At 34.6% G+C, this 17,216-nt stretch overlaps 1 long non-coding RNA gene across 3 annotated transcripts; it reads right to left on the reverse strand.

Moving 5' to 3' along the window:
• Positions 1-2,842: 2,842 nt before the first annotated feature.
• On the reverse strand, positions 2,843-9,787 carry LOC140008905 (uncharacterized). Of its 3 annotated transcripts, none has more exons than XR_011816179.1 (3): positions 9,264-9,787; positions 8,068-8,125; positions 2,843-3,043 (listed from the first exon to the last, which is right to left on the reverse strand). It is a non-coding gene; the product is annotated as an uncharacterized lncRNA (long non-coding RNA). The 3 variants fall into 3 exon arrangements; XR_011816178.1 differs by lacking the exon at positions 2,843-3,043 and adding an exon at positions 5,540-5,805; XR_011816177.1 differs by lacking the exon at positions 2,843-3,043 and adding an exon at positions 6,618-7,678.
• Between the last annotated feature and the right edge of the window lie 7,429 nt (positions 9,788-17,216).

Genomic DNA, 17,216 nt, shown 5'->3' on the forward strand with positions numbered 1-17,216 from the left:
CACTTGGGCTGGAGACTTTATATGTGTTGAATGTAATCCAAGGATCAAGGTGCCCATGTTTTTTCCTCCAACTTGTCTCGTGTTTTTGTGATAAAACCTCATCTGGCCTTCTCTAATTGGTGTAACTTAAGCTTCATTTCACTGCAAAGGCTGACCTGACCCAAATCATAGAGATAAGAATCCTCTCAATTAGGGTTTAGCTCGGTCCTTGAGGCTAACAGGGAACGTTTCAACCAAGTGTCGTGCTATCTATTGAATCAAAACAGAAAAGACAATGAGAAGAATAATAGTACATTGAACAATGCACACAAAATGAAAGGTAATATGAAATGTCACAAAGGACTAAATCATGATTAAGTTTTTGAGGAAAAAACATATTTAAATTTGAAACCTACTACTAGTTTATCGCTATTACCAACCAATAGAAATAATGCAAATGAGGGAAGTTAACATTTACAGGCCTAAAAAAAATCTAAAAATTATATTTGGTGTGTCACAAAGGACTAAAATATAATAATATGTTATTGGTGTTACCAACAAATATAAATTGTTTGAATTACATAAAAAAATATTAATTGTTTGGATTAAGGGCATGAATGATTGAGTAAGTTATACCGAGCACACCTCATTCCCCCTTTTTTTTTTAAATTTCTGCTCAAGATTAAAAATAAGGGATGTTGAAACTTACATGGATAAAAATATGAAAAACATAAGACAATATACCTATTCAAGAACAATGACAGAGTTTGGCCTTAAAGTTGAATACTTAATAGAGCACAACTCAAGGTCTCAAAAGAGTTACATGAGAGAAAGAAAGCGAAATTTAGCCAAGGACAATCTGCCGGGGGGAAGGACTAAAACTAAAGTCTTATAATTTAGTAGTGATTCCCAGCAGATCATCCTTGGTTGCAATCCACTCTCCTCCTCTTCATGTAAATTCTTTTGGATTATCATTATGCTGGTAAATGTATTTCTTCAACCTGTGAATTAAAGCACACAAGGATCAACTATATATAAGTGGGAAGTTTGACATCTTTGCGTGCTGATAATGCTTTTGATAGATATTCTCATTGAGCTACTTTTGATAAAGAATAAGGGAATTATTTTGTACTGTGCTTGTAACATTTGTAATTGTGTTGTGCATGGCATCCAAATTTACGTGCCATAATAGAGAGGGAAGTCATAGCCAAGGCATGAACATGCACTCGCAAAAAGAAAAATTGTACAGGAAATGAGAGTTTCATGTTACTAATTTACATAATTTTAGCTAGAATTTGAACACGATTGATTACAAAATTGCAACACAAATTTCTTATACTATATAAGAGTGAATTGTGGTCAAAGGGGATTTGAATTTCAACCACATGGATAGAATTTTTTTGGAAATGTGAAATATGTGCAGTTTTTAAAAACTTTTGATACAATTAAGGGCAGCATGTGTTTAGATATATTTCCTAAAATGCCCTTATTTTGGTACATTTAAAGTTTTGATTTGTGGAGACATTTGAATATTTTCTGGAATATGTAATTATTTTGCAATCGTTTTCGAATCAAATACAATTCATATAAGCTCATGTATTGGTATAATTATTGAAATGGTGTTATAGACACACTTAATTAAAATGTGACTTTTGTTGTGCAATTAATACAAAAATATATTAACATGTTGCGTAATTAATACGTTGCTATAACTAGCCGTTGGAAGATATTCTTTTACCTGAAACAACTTATATCTGCTCTTGGATGATTTTCAACTAACATTTATAGGGGCCTTTTGGTAATAGTAAAACTATAAAAGTATTGATAAACACAAAGTATACAATTTGTGTTGCAATTAAAATGTACTATTATTAGGTTTGTCATATTTGATGACTATTTCTTTCCAAAATGTATTCTTATTTATCTAATGAAAAATCATCTCTAACCACAAGCACCAAACACCTGCGCGATGCGCAGGTACTCCCCCCAGTAATGATATAAATATTAAATTGATTCAACTTGTTGCACGCCTACTAATTTTGATATATATATATATATATATATATATATATATATGTGTGTGTGTGTGTGTGTATGTATGCATGCATGCATGTGTGTGTAAACATATATATATATATATATATATATATATATATATATATATGTATAGATTTTTTTTTGGGTGCATTCGTGAGCATGTTTTAATTATAGGTAACTTACTGTGTATTATCATCACAATCATTGTGTCCATTGCATTTAAACACACACACACGTCACTACAAGAAAATTGCGTTTCTGTGACAGGCGAAAGTCGTCACTAAAAATTCAGAAGTCGTCACAAAAAAATTCAGTGACGACTTTTATTGCTGTCACAGAGCTGTCACTAGTTCTATGTCACAAAAGGGGGTCCATGTGACGACTGTTGAAAGTCGTCACAAACGATTTCGTTTTTGTGATGACTCTTGTCGTCACTCATTGTTGTACATTGTGTGACGACTTTTATTGTCACTAAACTGGCTAAATTCTTGTCATAGTCAACCCTTGGAGTTGTCACATTATGCTTCCGTTCAGTGACGACTTTTGTTGTCATTGTTTTCCATCCATAAAAAGTGGCGACTTTGTAGTGTCACTAGTAAAACTTGTTGGCAGTGACAACTTTTTTATTGTCATTTATTTTTTTGTAAAAAGCAATAAGCTAATGTTAATTACGCAACATAGCTGCCAACAATCACAAAACGTTCATTGAGTAGCAAGGAGAAAAAAAAAAGCCAACATACGAAAAGAAAACCAACATTCATTTCCAATAGAAGATCAACCCAAATACATATATATATAAATGTTGCCTCAAATGAGTCATAAACCATGCACCATCCAAAATAAGCCATTCAGTTACAATACTAGTGATTTCCCATCCACAATAGAGAGTAGTAAAGTTCTATACAAAAATATGAGCACGATTCCCATCTAGAACAAAACATGAGCACAATAGGCCTTGTAGTCTTCAATTCAAAAACCATCTTCACAGCAATGACTGGCTTCTTCTTCTTGGGAATTGTGTTAGAACCTACACGTTACCAAAATTGAAGCAATGAGCACTGGTGTTAAAACTGGAACTACACTTCTAGATAGGCACCATATTATAAAAACTAATGTCCATAATTTGAAATTATAGCAATCTAAGAAATGAGATCAGCTGAGACAGCGGAGTACAGGGTTATCCATAAGCAACAGTTGCTGCACATTTAGAAATAGAAAGCTTTTTGCAAACTCATAAGGGCAGAGGCAGGAGGTGTTGCACACGAGAGGGAAATGAAGAACATTAAAAGCATAAGCCAGAATTATAATTGATCAAGTTGACAAAAATGGTGTGCATATCGCTGTATACATAAGAGAAAAATCCTTTATAGAACCCAAGAAGATCAAATTTCGGCTGCTTCTAAATCTTCAATTTCACTCAAAATGGCCGCTTCTAACTTTTTCACCCTAAAAGGCATAATTAAACGCCCCCCGGGCGGCCAGGGGGGGGGTTTAAAGGAAAGGTACATCCAAAATTCCCATACACCTACCTCACATACAAAGCATACATTCACTCATTTAGGGTGGCATCACCCTGTAATAGTACCCGTATATGAGCTTAAAGCCTTTTCCTTTTATCTCGAATTAGGGTACAATCAGAATCTATACGAGAAACAGCACACACTGTGCTTTAAAAACACATGGACATGCAAATACAAACAAATGAACCACACAATTTGATGAATGCAAACACATAAACAACATAATCCAGTTATGAAAAGCATGGCTTTGCTCACTGCCTCTTCCTAGAATTCACTTCCCAATGGTTATACATGTCATTGACACTACCGTCAACATCCACTTACAAGCAAACACTTGGAGACTGTAACTTAGGATAATTGCTCCAAAAAAACATGCTACAAAGATATTGGAACTAATTCACAGCCTGAATTGCTATTATGAAGAGATAAATACACATTACTAAATATAAAAATACATTTGAAAAAGACCTTTTTTTGGACAGGTTGTGGAATTCCTTATGTTTAATAAGCAGAGAAAAAGTTAATAACAAGGAGAGGATAACTGCATTCTAGATTAACAATAAAGCTGAACATATACGACAGAAAGAATTATATACCAGGTCTATTAATTAATGTGACACCATTGCATTCAAATTACCAAAAATAGCACAGGATCATATTTATTACCCAGATTTTGCAGGCTTTATTTGTAGAATTATAACCAGAGATTGCATCCAATAAGAGTTAATGAAAGAATAACAACCTTTTCCAGACAAAAGAGATGTGGCCAATATTCAAATGAAACATTTCAAGAAAAATTCTAGCTGACAACATCATCATAGCCAAAATGAGACGGTCTACCTGCAATCGCTACACAAGGACACCCTAAACTAAATATCCATACATGCCTCAACTATCCAGAGGTGTTCGACGGATACACACTTCCAAGTAAATCATGATCCTAGGGAAGACCATTTAGTTACATCTGCAGAAAGTGGTTCCATTTATGTGCATTCAGCTGGAAAGTATTCCATGGATCAGAGTTCTACATTCATATCAACCTGAGACTTTCTTTCAGGGTTGGTAAAAGAACCCAAAATTCCATATCAGCAGAACAAAAAAGCTCAGGTTCACTAAAAGCTATTAAGATCATCTAATTTAAACGTTCAACTCAGTGCAGAAACCAACCAAATTTTGTCAATTACATCTTTGGACATTGTCGGTCGTGTACTTGAAGTAAACATCATTCAAGACCTGATGTCTCTAGACACTGCAGGAGTGCAATCTGATTTTCTTTATTATATAACAACTGAAAGCGACTTATTCTTACGTGGTTGGCATCTCAAATGGAAATATAAAGAAAGTGGTTCATGAACTTTATTCCTTAATATAAGATTCCTACAGAAATTCATGAGGATGTTTTTCCTTAACACTCCTTATCATATGTGATTCGGATTTGTTGGGAAATTGGAACTTGCTCAAAGCCCATGGAGTTGTAAGAGGCAATTAAGAGGGCCAAAGGTGCGTATGGAACTTTGGATTGAGGTCTACAAGTTTAAATATCAGAGTTTTTCTAACAGGTGTCGTTAACCCACTTAATAGTCATCTAATCTACCATAAATATATACTAATAATTATTATCTTTTCTTGCATTTATATACTTTTCCTATTTAATTTTGTCTACCCTTCCTTATATTTATTTACTTTTTCTAATTAATCTTATATTTTAAAAAATATAACACTTGAAATATATTTTAACGAGCATTGGCCCCCATTAGACAAACCGAATATCATAACGTTACCCTCAATTTTCATCTCAAAACCAATTCGCTAAGAGTGTAACCACTCATGAAATTTATTGATTAGGAAAAGACTTATTGAGATCCAATGTTGGATTTTGTCCATGTACACATGTGGCATAGATTTCATGTGGGAAAGTGGATACCTTTCCTGAATAATCCAAATCATTTGATTATGGCCAATGGGGCCAAAATGCAAATTATTCTTGGAATAGAATATTTTGGAGATTACTTGTGATCATTATCTAGAGAAACGGGCATGTCAACGGAGAAAAGAAGACAATTATACATGGAGTAATATTATTTGTCATTGCAATATTGGTAACTAATCTTTTCCAGATAGGCTTTATCCATTGTGAAGTCTCGTTCATCCTCAAGGCACTCCTGGAGATTTTTTAACCAAACCTTGACCCTTCAATTTCTAACGAGGCATCCGTGTGATTCATGTCTTCTGCAGTTACTACTTTCAATTGCACTATACAATGGATACACTAAAACATATATAGATGTTAATACAATAAACATAGACACTAAGATAAACATGCAACTATTGTCTGATAGTTTGTCATACAATCGATTCCATCCATTTATAAAAGGAAAAAAAGAACATAATAAGTTTTATCACAAATTGATATTCGTGTCATACAATCAATCTCATCCATCCAAATTTAAATTAAATGCATTCTAACTATCAATTACACCATGTAATTGGTCTAATAGTTGCATAAAACCCTAATCCCATCCAACGCATGCCAGCAAAAGAATTCGTTAAGTTGTAGAGGAATCCATAGGAATTAAACTCTTACGATGGACGTAACTCAATGAATTTGTGATGGTGCAGAAGAAGACATTGAGGCATTCATGGGGATCCAACTATTCTGAAATTATTATGAAAGAAATTGTGATTGTAAAGCCTTAATTACATAAGTAATGTTTATTTTAATTACGATATACTGGAAATTAAAGAACTTTTTTTTGCCTGCCCCTTGAATTTAACTGTATAAAAACTAATTAACTTATTTGTACAAGAAGTAAAAAGTGCCATTGGGAAAGCGCCCCCGGGGGGGGGGAGGGGTTGGGTGGTAGGAGAAGGGAGTGTAGATAAGAAGTCTCGGGTTCAAGACACTTCCACTTAAAAAAAAAGTATGATAACTGATGGAAAACTTATAGCCTATTTCATTTATAACAATGGACTTCATTGCTGAAAATGTTAAGCTTTTACTAGACTAAACTATGCATTGGACAAGCTGTTTTTCAACTGTTTTTATATCTTCTTTTCATAGTAAAGTAGAATGATTTTATTAATCACGAAACCAAATTTGCAACAAGTGTAGAATTAATAAAAGATGAAGGAGAGTCTCTCCATACACAAGAATCTAAAAGATAAATAGCATGCTTAGCAAAGTTACTAGCAGGAATATCAAATGATCTAGGAATTCATGAAACTTCCTAACACATAAAGTCTTGAATCAAGACAACGGCATCATCAATCAACAAATCACATGACAAATCATCAGATCCAAATGTTGAATCATTTTGATGACTCTTCTAAATCTCCTTTTGGAACAATCTTATTGAAACCCAAATGATGTAGCAATTGAATAGCATATTTAGTTGCATATAATTCAACCACCTCTGGTTCTAATGTCATGAGAATTTTCTGGACATTGCAGCAGTAGAATTTCCTTTGTCATCTCAAATTACAACACCAAACCCTGGCGATTCATCATCCATAGACAGCCCTACCAAAATTTGCCTTAACAAAACTTGTGATAGGCTATATCTAATGATATATTTATGACCTTGATTGGAGAGAGGTAGGCATATTAATCTTATCATTAGAATTACTCCATGGAACGGTTTTAGGAATGCCATAGACAAGGAAATCAAATTGAGAGGATCCCTATAAGAGCCATCAAAAACTGTTCTATTACGATTATTTCTTAGGTTTCAAATAATAATTGTGACAGTCCCACCTCCCCCTGAGGCGAACCAAAGGGTTCGGCGGACCGCCTGCCCAACTCTCGCCGGGATTCACTCACTCACTACAGTTCTCAATTAAATTACAAGGTAAAACTCAATTATTACAGCTTCAAAAGCTCTACGAATTACATTCCCAATCCAAAGCCTCAAATAACTTACAAGGGACATCTCAAATAATACATCAAAGTCTCCAAGAATATACATATCAAGCGAGGCAAATACTAATTCTCAAGCGTGGAACGTACACATACATCCGATTTAATTCCAAACTTTCATGCAATGCCAACTGGTACATAAGGTGAATCTAAAACAAACTGTACAGAAGGTAATCCAGCCAGTCACACGGAAAACTTAATACAAGCACTTCTTTCACCTCAAGCCCTATGGGGAGAAAATATATTTTTGGGGTGAGCTAGAAGCTCAGCGAGTGACCAGTAAAATCAATAATCAAGTACATTTCATAATAAGGCATTTAGATGATATCTTGAGGCAGTGATCAAATGTATGTATGTTGCTCTTGTGAGCCAGTGAAGTCATTGTACTTAGAACCTCAATGCTCAAACAGATCTAGTAAGTCAAATAGTACATGGGAGCCATCGGTGCTCCAAATAACACGTAAACAGTGGGGGAGACATTGGTTCTAAGCACGAGATTTTCCAAGAACTCAATGGAGCCAAATCATGTCATGGCACACAAATGATATGCAATCGAGTAACCAATGCAAGAAATAGTTCACAAGTAACTTTGGAAATAGTTTGGGGATCACTCACCAATCATGGCTCATGAATCTCATCCATCATATATCATTGTCTGGCTCGAGTCCAAACCCTAGATCACAATTATCATGTCAAACAAACGGAATTCTAAAAGCATCAAATTCCTATCACCTTTTGGCATTTTAATCACAATTGCCGCTACACTTATCCAATTGAAACGAATCTTATGGCGTTATGAAGCTAAGACATATACCAACATTTCTTATGAAGACCTCCAAAGCCAAATCATACATTTTCAGGGTTAAAAACTGAAATCTTAGAGAAAAATGGAAACTGTCCATGAATAGGGCTTATGGGCAGTCATGGGTATTTTGGTTATTTCACAAGCTATAGTAATCCAATCGATCTGAAATTTTGCAGGTAGCTAACTAACTCATGCATCTACAACTTTCATGTTTTATCCAAAAGCTGGTTTGGTCTAAAATAGGGAGAAATGTGCAGTCCAAGTTGAGTCTAGAAACAAGGTAAAACTGAAATTACACTTCTAACTAACATTTGTATATAACCACAAGTAGACATACGAATCATAAGGTATACCACATATCTAATTATGCCACAATGCGCCTTCAATATGAGCCAATTGATAGCTCCAAAACCAATCATAATTAAGCCCCAATTCGAAACCCTAACATGGATATTGACCTACACAAGCTGGAATTTCCGGAGGCAAGTGAAACTAGCACATATAACATCAATATTTCACATAACACAAGTATCAAATGCTCTCAAAGATTGGACATCATTTCTGTTTAATTTCCTTATTTTCCATCCTATAAATAACACCAATACCATCTCAACTCAATCACCATTACACATACAAATCATAGAATATAAAACATACCTAGTTAAGGCCACAATACCCTTAAATCTTAACCAATTAAGAGCTCAAGAACCAACCATAAGAAAGTCCCAAATTAAAACCCTAAAACTGGAATTTCCGCACAAATTCTGAAATTTTCCGCAAATAACCACAATTAACACATAAAGGCCCCATTTCACACCATATCAAGCTATCATTCCATGACCAACTAACAATAATCATATAAAATCAGAAAATTCCCCAATAAATCAGAATTTGGTCCAACTTTACTTAAAATCATGAAATCATCCACACAATAACATATCTAACCTCTACAAACCACTACTTAACCATTATTAAAGCAAAGAGAGAACTTTCTTATCCCACTTACCTCAAAACTCAAGAAAGCTAGCAACTTAGAGCTTCCCTTTCAAAAATCACTCCATCAACTTCTTTAATCTTTCTTAGTACACGCTTGTACGGAGTAGTTTCCAAAACCATCGGTGAAATATCAAGATTTGAGTAAAGATTGAAGCTAGAAAAATGAAGAACTTTCTCTCTTTTTTCTCTCTATGATGCACGGCCCAAGAAGGAGCAAGAATGGAAGATATTTCAGCCAAGAAACAAGATAAGAATGAAGAAAAATAGCTAGTCAAACTTGGCTGCCGCCTGCGACATGTCACAATCCGGCCGGATTCCAGGCCGGATTCAAGGCAGTTTTTTTTTTTCAAAATCCACCAACAATCCGGCCAAGAACTGGCTTGATTTGCGGCCAGATTTGTCAAGATTACTATTCACCAGAAATTTTCCTTTTTCTCTTCTTTTGGGTGTCACAATAATACCCTCCAATTCCATCTAACTATGTGGAGGTCAGAGGAATGTGAACCCAGGGTTTCAATTTTAGCCATTAGTCCATAGTCTCCTTGACTGTCTAAATGTTATTACAGTTTGTAGACTAGTGTCTTGAAGAATATTGTTAATATGATCAAAAGATAAATGTTCTATAGATCGAGAGACACATTGAGAGAAGTCACTTAATAGTACTATTTAAGTACTTTATTATACATAGGTGAAAATCAAACCTTGACGTGTTTTTACCAGAAAAGAAAAAGGGATAATTTCAGAGACCTCCCTTCAAGTTTATTAAATTACACCTACCCTTGCTTTTACTATTTATAGAACAATATAGGCCCAAAAGGCTATATTGTTCTCAAAAATCCTAAAATACCCTTTTTGTACCAAAATAAAACAAAAATTATTTTGCCAATTGTTTTCTTCCATATTTCAACCAAACCCACTATACTAACAAACTAGCCTAACAAATAGTCTAATTCCAAATTCTAAACTCAAGCAATTCCATTATCATAGTTATAAAATTGCTTCTCCCAAATCATGCATTCAATTCTAAAGATTCGTTCCATCCTTCAGAAATATTCTTACCATACGGTTTCATGGAATGGTTAAATTCACAATCAACCGCCCTTGTGTTTGCTTAATCTTCAACATAGGATGCCATGGTTTGGTTCCATATAAGTGGCTCAACTCCTACTACATAGCCATATTATGCCTTGAAGAAAATCCTTAGGGGAGATTTAGGCATGGATGGGATTAATCAAGTTTAAGAGAAGGAAAGGTAATGACTATAGAGATCTTCAAAAAATTCATTTTGCCAAAAATCAAAATTCTATTTACAACTAATCACATCCCAAATTCAAACCCAAAGCCCACACCTTCTAAAAACAAAATAATCTAACCTACCATCAAATTTCCAAACATGTTAATGTCTTAAATACATAGAAGAAACTCTATCTCTATAGTGAAGCCACAACCAAAAATTGTCAAGTATAGAAAGAAATATAAATGTACTTATTAACATCTTAAAAAATTTTTTGGATGGATGATAGACAAATTAGCAAAATTTTTCAATTTCAATCCCTCTTCCTTTTTTGGCCAATGATTGCATTATTATTGTGTCTCTTCATCTTCTTTTAGTTTGACCATGAAATCAGATTTTACTTTAACCATTAAATCTAATCCCTCAAGTAAACTTGTGATTTGACAATTCCAAATAGAAGAAAGGAGGAATAGGAATATATAGTAGAGTTTGAGGGATCGCTTGTGGTGTGATTAGTTGCAGTTATAGGCAATGGTTAGTGATAATTTGAGAACGAGTTATAGGAGGAAGGGGTTGATGGATGAGAACGGAGTGACATTAAATGAGAGATAATCGTCTTTGGCTGTAACTTGTAAATAGGATAGGCGAAGAGATTAAGTTTCTTTTTCTTTTTTTTTTTAATTTCATTCATTATACTATGAATTATTTATTAAGTGAAGGTCATTATAGTCATTTTATTGTGATAAGGGAGGTCAGTGTAATTCGTAAAACCTGAGGGGAGCCCAGTTAAATTATCATAAACCTCAGGGGAGGTTTGTGAAATTATCCCAAAAAAAAAAGTTCATTGAATGACTAAACCTCACCAATCTAGTAGTATGGTTGCCATGTGTTTGGTAATCTTTGGAACCAAACATCAAAATTTAATCTCATATGTACGAAATGAACAAAATATCGAGGTCAAGATGTTGATTAAGTTGTACTCTATGCTCATTGCTCAGACAATAAAATTGCATTCCTTTTATCAGAAGTATTAACAAATTAGAAGTACTTAAAGGAGAAGCATTAACAAATTAGAAGTCCTTTTATCAGAAGTGTTTACTAATGGGCTAATACCTATACACTCCAATGGGAGAATTTTGGGTTGGGCCACAAACAATACAGCTAAACTTTGAGCCTCAAGAGATGGACTTAATTTGACAAAGTCTATTAATATCCTCCGTCAAGTCTGAGTGATTATTGATCTGAATGACGGTCTAACGGCCTGTTAAAAAAGATCAAGATGATCAAGAATTCAAGATGATTAACCTGTTGTAGGAAGAGGATAAGGAATCAGCTTGAATCATTCTGCTAATAAACTCAAGACAGTTCTCTGAAGCTTGAATATCAAGCACGAGCTGAAGTTATTCATATGGAAATTTCAATATGATTATTTGCCAGTTAAAGAGTTGATATACAAGAGAACTCAAAGAGGTGATGTATAAAATATGCTTTGGATGTGGAGAAAGTGTAGAAACTATTGATAATGTGTTGCCAGAGTGTAGTAGAGTTGAGAACTTTGGAACATAGCCCCTTTTCAGTGGGATGGCGTTTCAGACATAAGAGGATGCTTGGAAAACTAGCGATTAGTAGTTACAATTGATATTTTATAGCAACAGATCTGGAGAGCTAGGAATGCTTGGGAATTCACTGTAAAGCAAGAAGAGCTTTTTTAGGGTGATCCAAAAAGCAACTACAGTTTGTCTCGATTAGGACAATGCAATAAGGAAGGCAAATACAAGGAGTAGGGTGCACACAAGGAACAATAGCACTAAGAGCAGAATTGCTCAAGCAATCAAGGAGAGATTGATGCTATCAAGCTACTATTGCTATAGATATACAAACCAGCACAGAACAAGATGGGCATTAAGGAAAGGAATGAGACAACTTGGTGCAAGATGTAGTAGTGAAATTTCTATTGGCACTGCTGGATCTGCGTATTGGCCAGGGTGTGCACATGCCCTCATTGAACAAAACAAAAAATGATTGAATTAGTTATGAAATTTTTTTTAAAAAATTTATTTTTACCTAACTAAATTTGTAATTGTGCCCACATTGACAAAAAAAAAAATTCTGTTTTAGGTGTTGAGTTTTGGAAAAATTTTGTATTTATCCTTGATAGGTTCTAAAAATTCAATATATGTACGTGCATAGGAGTAATTCGATAACAAGTAAAAATCAGTTTCTTAAGAAGTTAGTATAATTTATTATTGGGTAACACAAAATGTGTAGAATTTTTGCATGCTTTTATTATTAGGTAATACAAAATGTGTAAGATTTTTGCATGTTTTTATGCTTTTGTGAGTTCATTGTTTATCATGTGCTCCATCTGCTTAATTGATAAGGGTAAAAATGATGTTAGTATAAAATCTTGGTGATTTTGCCTTAGGCAATAATTTAGACATGGAATGCATCAAGACCGATCCTCTGTGTTGAATTGCACAGGAGGCATAGCTCATTTTGGCCATTGCCCATGCTTTGTATAAACTTTTACTATTAATGCAAGCTGTCTTTTCAAAGGAAAAAATGAATTTAATTTCCTCTAATTAATTTATTCCAAGGTCATTTTGCAGAGTTTTCAGATGGCTTCTATTAGACACATTTTTAGAGAAGCGAACCAACAGGTGGACTTTTTGGCTAAGGCATTGCTGATGGAAAACTTTATTTTGTTCTGTTGTAAGCCCATTTCAATTTCAAAACTATCTGATGATGATTTTAGGGGCTTTGTATACCTCATTTTGTAAAATCTAACAAACCTTCTATTAATGCCAAAAAAAAAGAACTCTAAAAGTTAGGACAAGTTTACAACTTGGACAAGGCAACTAAAAGGAATAGGAGAGAGATTAACTTACTCACAGGAATATGAAAACCAAGATAAAGCTTCATAATGGAATTTAGGCGATCTGCGATTGATGGTGCAACTGCAAATAATAGTTGATGGCCTAGATTTATCATAAGAAATTAAGTTAATCTAGGCCGTTCATTTAAAATTTGCATTGAACAGCCCAAATTTGGTAATAGCACAAATGTGCACGTAAATGGAATCTCAAATCACAAGGAGGTGTATTAAATTTACCACAGGAAACTTTTTTATTTTTTATCCTTTTTTTAACTCATGGGCTTTTGACGAAAGGTGGTAAGCATATCTATGGACGCTAGATTTGAAATATGGAGGAATAGTGCATATGATTGATGCTTATCTATTAGAAAAACATATGATCTAATCTAAATAAACTCGCTATAAACTCTTGTAACGAGTTTATTGGTTAGAATAAGGTTTTTCTAGTTTTTAATGCAATTTGAAAATTAAATTTTATGGGAATATCTAGGGTTATTTCTTGATTAGGAAAATAGTTAATGGGCGTACCTTAACTATGGATATGGTATGGAAAAATTGATTATCATTGCTTGTTTGGCAATTATAACTTGTTTGTTAATGAATAAATGAAATAATCATTATATCAATGAGCAGTTATATGTACCACTTTTGACGTTTTCTTTTTTGGCTAGAGCTTGCTTATTATTGATTTAATTCTAATTTTTTTTGTTTGATTTCTTTCAATTATGTAAATTGTTTATTTTGATTTTCCAAAAATCCCTCCATAATTCTTACTCTAAAAAGAAACAAATTTCTCTCCAATCCCTGTGGAGACGATTCTACTCACCACTATGTGCAAATTCTTATTTTTCTTGAGTATGTTTTATTATTACACAAGCTTGACACCTAACACTTTTCCTTCTTCCTCACAGTTAATTTATCCGCATTCCTAACGCTAATTGATGCCTTCCTTGTCCTTGTATAAGCGCAAGTAATGATTGACGACAAGAAGGGTATTGGCTTTAAATGGAGTATGTTGGGTTGTGTGAGAACCTGGAAAACTAGGTTATATTTATTCCCTGTCTTTGCGTGTATTTTCTTTACTTTACTTTATTATTAATTTTCTAGATATTTTTATAAGAGAATATAGGTTTTAAATTATTTTCCTAGTATAAATTAGTTCATCTCAAGTTTGGAACGTATTATGGACGTGGGACCAGCTAGTGCGGTAAATGCGATATATTTTTGACAACTCGTTGGAGTTTTGTACTAAGGGATATTATTTTACAAGGTGTTAGGAAATAATTAGAGGTTAACTGGATAGATTAACCATTGGAAGACGAGAATTAGATTAAACCCTTAAAGTGCCAAGTGTCGCGATCTGATTCATAGTTGGACTTTGACCTAATTTTCTTCACTTTACTAAAACTAATTTTGACCATAATTTCCTTCATTTTTCTCTCTTGGCCGGCTGTTTAGAACAAAAAAAAGAGAGGAAGAGAACTTCATCTTGCAGTATCTTTTCTTGTCCAAATCTTGAGTTTCAACCGTTAGAATTTCAAACTACTCCATAGAAGTTGCTCTCTAAGGGATATTAAAGGCCTTGGCGGAGTTATTTTGGAAGAAGAAATACTAAGCCACCATTTTTCTTGAGGTTACCAGGTAATTTTTTCAAGAAATCCATCTTTACTTCCAATAATTGGATATTAGTTGTTTAAGGTTGTTGAATATGTAGTTTTGTGAGACACATGATGGTTTGAAGTGGTCTTATGAAAATTTTTAGTTTTATTGGTGAATATTTGTGACGGCTCCACCTTACCCTAAGGCGAACCAAAGGGTTTGACGGACCGCCTGCCCAACTCTCGCCAGGACTACGGAGACGAAACATGCAATAATAATTTAATTCGCAAGAGAAATCAAAGAAAACGAACTATCGAAGCTTAATAAATCATTCACACACTAGGGATATCATCATGAAGGAGACTACAGCCTTCGAACGCGGAACTGGACTCGGAAAATGAAGAAACAAAATTGCCGCCGATGAACAGTACCACGTCAAGAGTTTTCCTCTTTTGCAACTTCGTATTTGTTCGAAAGTCCGACCAACATACACAGAGTTTATCATCACTAAAAGTGTAGGAACATATCATGTAAACTATACATTATATAACATAACAAAACACCTTCTCAAAGGTATAGGGTTACAAGCACAAATCAAAAGAGAATGTATGATTGGTTACAGTTAAGGTTTTCCCAAAAACGAGGAACTATGCAAAAGAACAAAATGCCTAACTAGCTCAACCCATTTCTTTAATACGGTTCCAAAATGATCCCTGTAAGGAAAACAAAGTAACGAGGGTGAGCTTACGCTCGTGAGGTACCAACAAGACACACCAGTAAACACCTTTTATCACATAGTGATCTCAAAGCTCATAAACAAAACAAGTCAATAAAAAGGATACAATTGGCTCTCAAGAGCCACTTTCCACTTGCCCGTCAACCTTTAAAGAGAAAAACATCCCATAGATCCCCACTTTACTCCATATCCCTTCCACCGGTCACCTCCTTACAGGGCCCGAACACCTCATAGTAACAGAGAGAGTAGTACTCCAGTATACCATAAGGTCGAGGAGTTAACACTCCACTCGACTGCAGTGAACCCAAGGTCCGTTATCGATTCGTCCAAGCCCTTGCCGACTCGACTCGATTAAAGACCAATGGGGTATGAGCTTAGATAGAACAGTTAAGTTGTCGGGCAAAGCCCTAAGCCATGTCAAATCACACATGTATACAATTTCACATTTGACAATAACAGTAATACAGATAAGAGATCGAGAGCGATAAAGTACACTCTTGTCTCATTCAAGCCATTCAAGTTCACATAACAAGTATAAATAACCATCTAAGCATTAGATCATATAATGGTACACTCACCAAGGTAAGTAAGCAAATTCACAAGTTAGCTTCAGGCGTAGGTGTCGGATCACCGGCATGACCTATAAAACAAGAATATCACAATTAAAACTCGAACACGAGTCAAATCAAATCCACACACTATCAAAAATAAGGCCTAATAGAACGTATAAGTGCATAATCAAGCTTGGGAGAGTCCGGAAATGAAGTTTATGCCCTAAAATCAAAAGACAGTTTTGACGTCATTTAGCGTATCAGATACAACCGAAGTTATGGTTACCAGATTGGGGTGCAACTTATACCGTTTCAAAGCTAAGACAGGGGGCTACAACTTTGATGAAGACCTCTTAACCCAGTTCCTAGTGTATCCAGGTCAAAATTTCAAATTACCAAACCAAAGTCTCATAATCAGATTAGTTAACCATGTTACGGTTAAACAACAACAACTCAGGCTACCGAAGTCCAATTGAGGCATTGTCAGGGCCGTTGGAAAGCTAAGAAATAGCATTACAACTTCTGTGTTTTGACCAAAGGCTAAATCAGTACACATCAAGGTGAACAGACACGATCAGATTGGGTGAAATGCCAACCCTGTCCACCAAACTCTACCTATGGTAGTTAGAGGTATTTCGGTCTTTTCACAGGATACAGAGCTCGGATTAAGCTGAAATTTTACAAGAAACTATAAAACATCAATTCCTATAACTTTCATGTTTTAATCTAAGGCTAATTTGGCCTCCATCATGGCTAAAATGAACCGGGCAGAACAGGGTCAGTGGAAACCCTAAAACCGAAAATCCCTCTAAAATCTGGAAATTTCCACAATAAACCACAATAATCACATAGAGGCTCCAAATTACTTCATATAAGACTATCAATTCATAGCCAACCACAAGATACTATATAAAACAGAAAATTCCTCAATAAATAGGAAAATTTGCACAACTCAACCATAAGTCATG

The sequence above is a fragment of the Coffea arabica genome, chromosome 6c (genome assembly GCF_036785885.1).
Source record: "Coffea arabica cultivar ET-39 chromosome 6c, Coffea Arabica ET-39 HiFi, whole genome shotgun sequence".
NCBI lineage: Eukaryota > Viridiplantae > Streptophyta > Magnoliopsida > Gentianales > Rubiaceae > Coffea > Coffea arabica.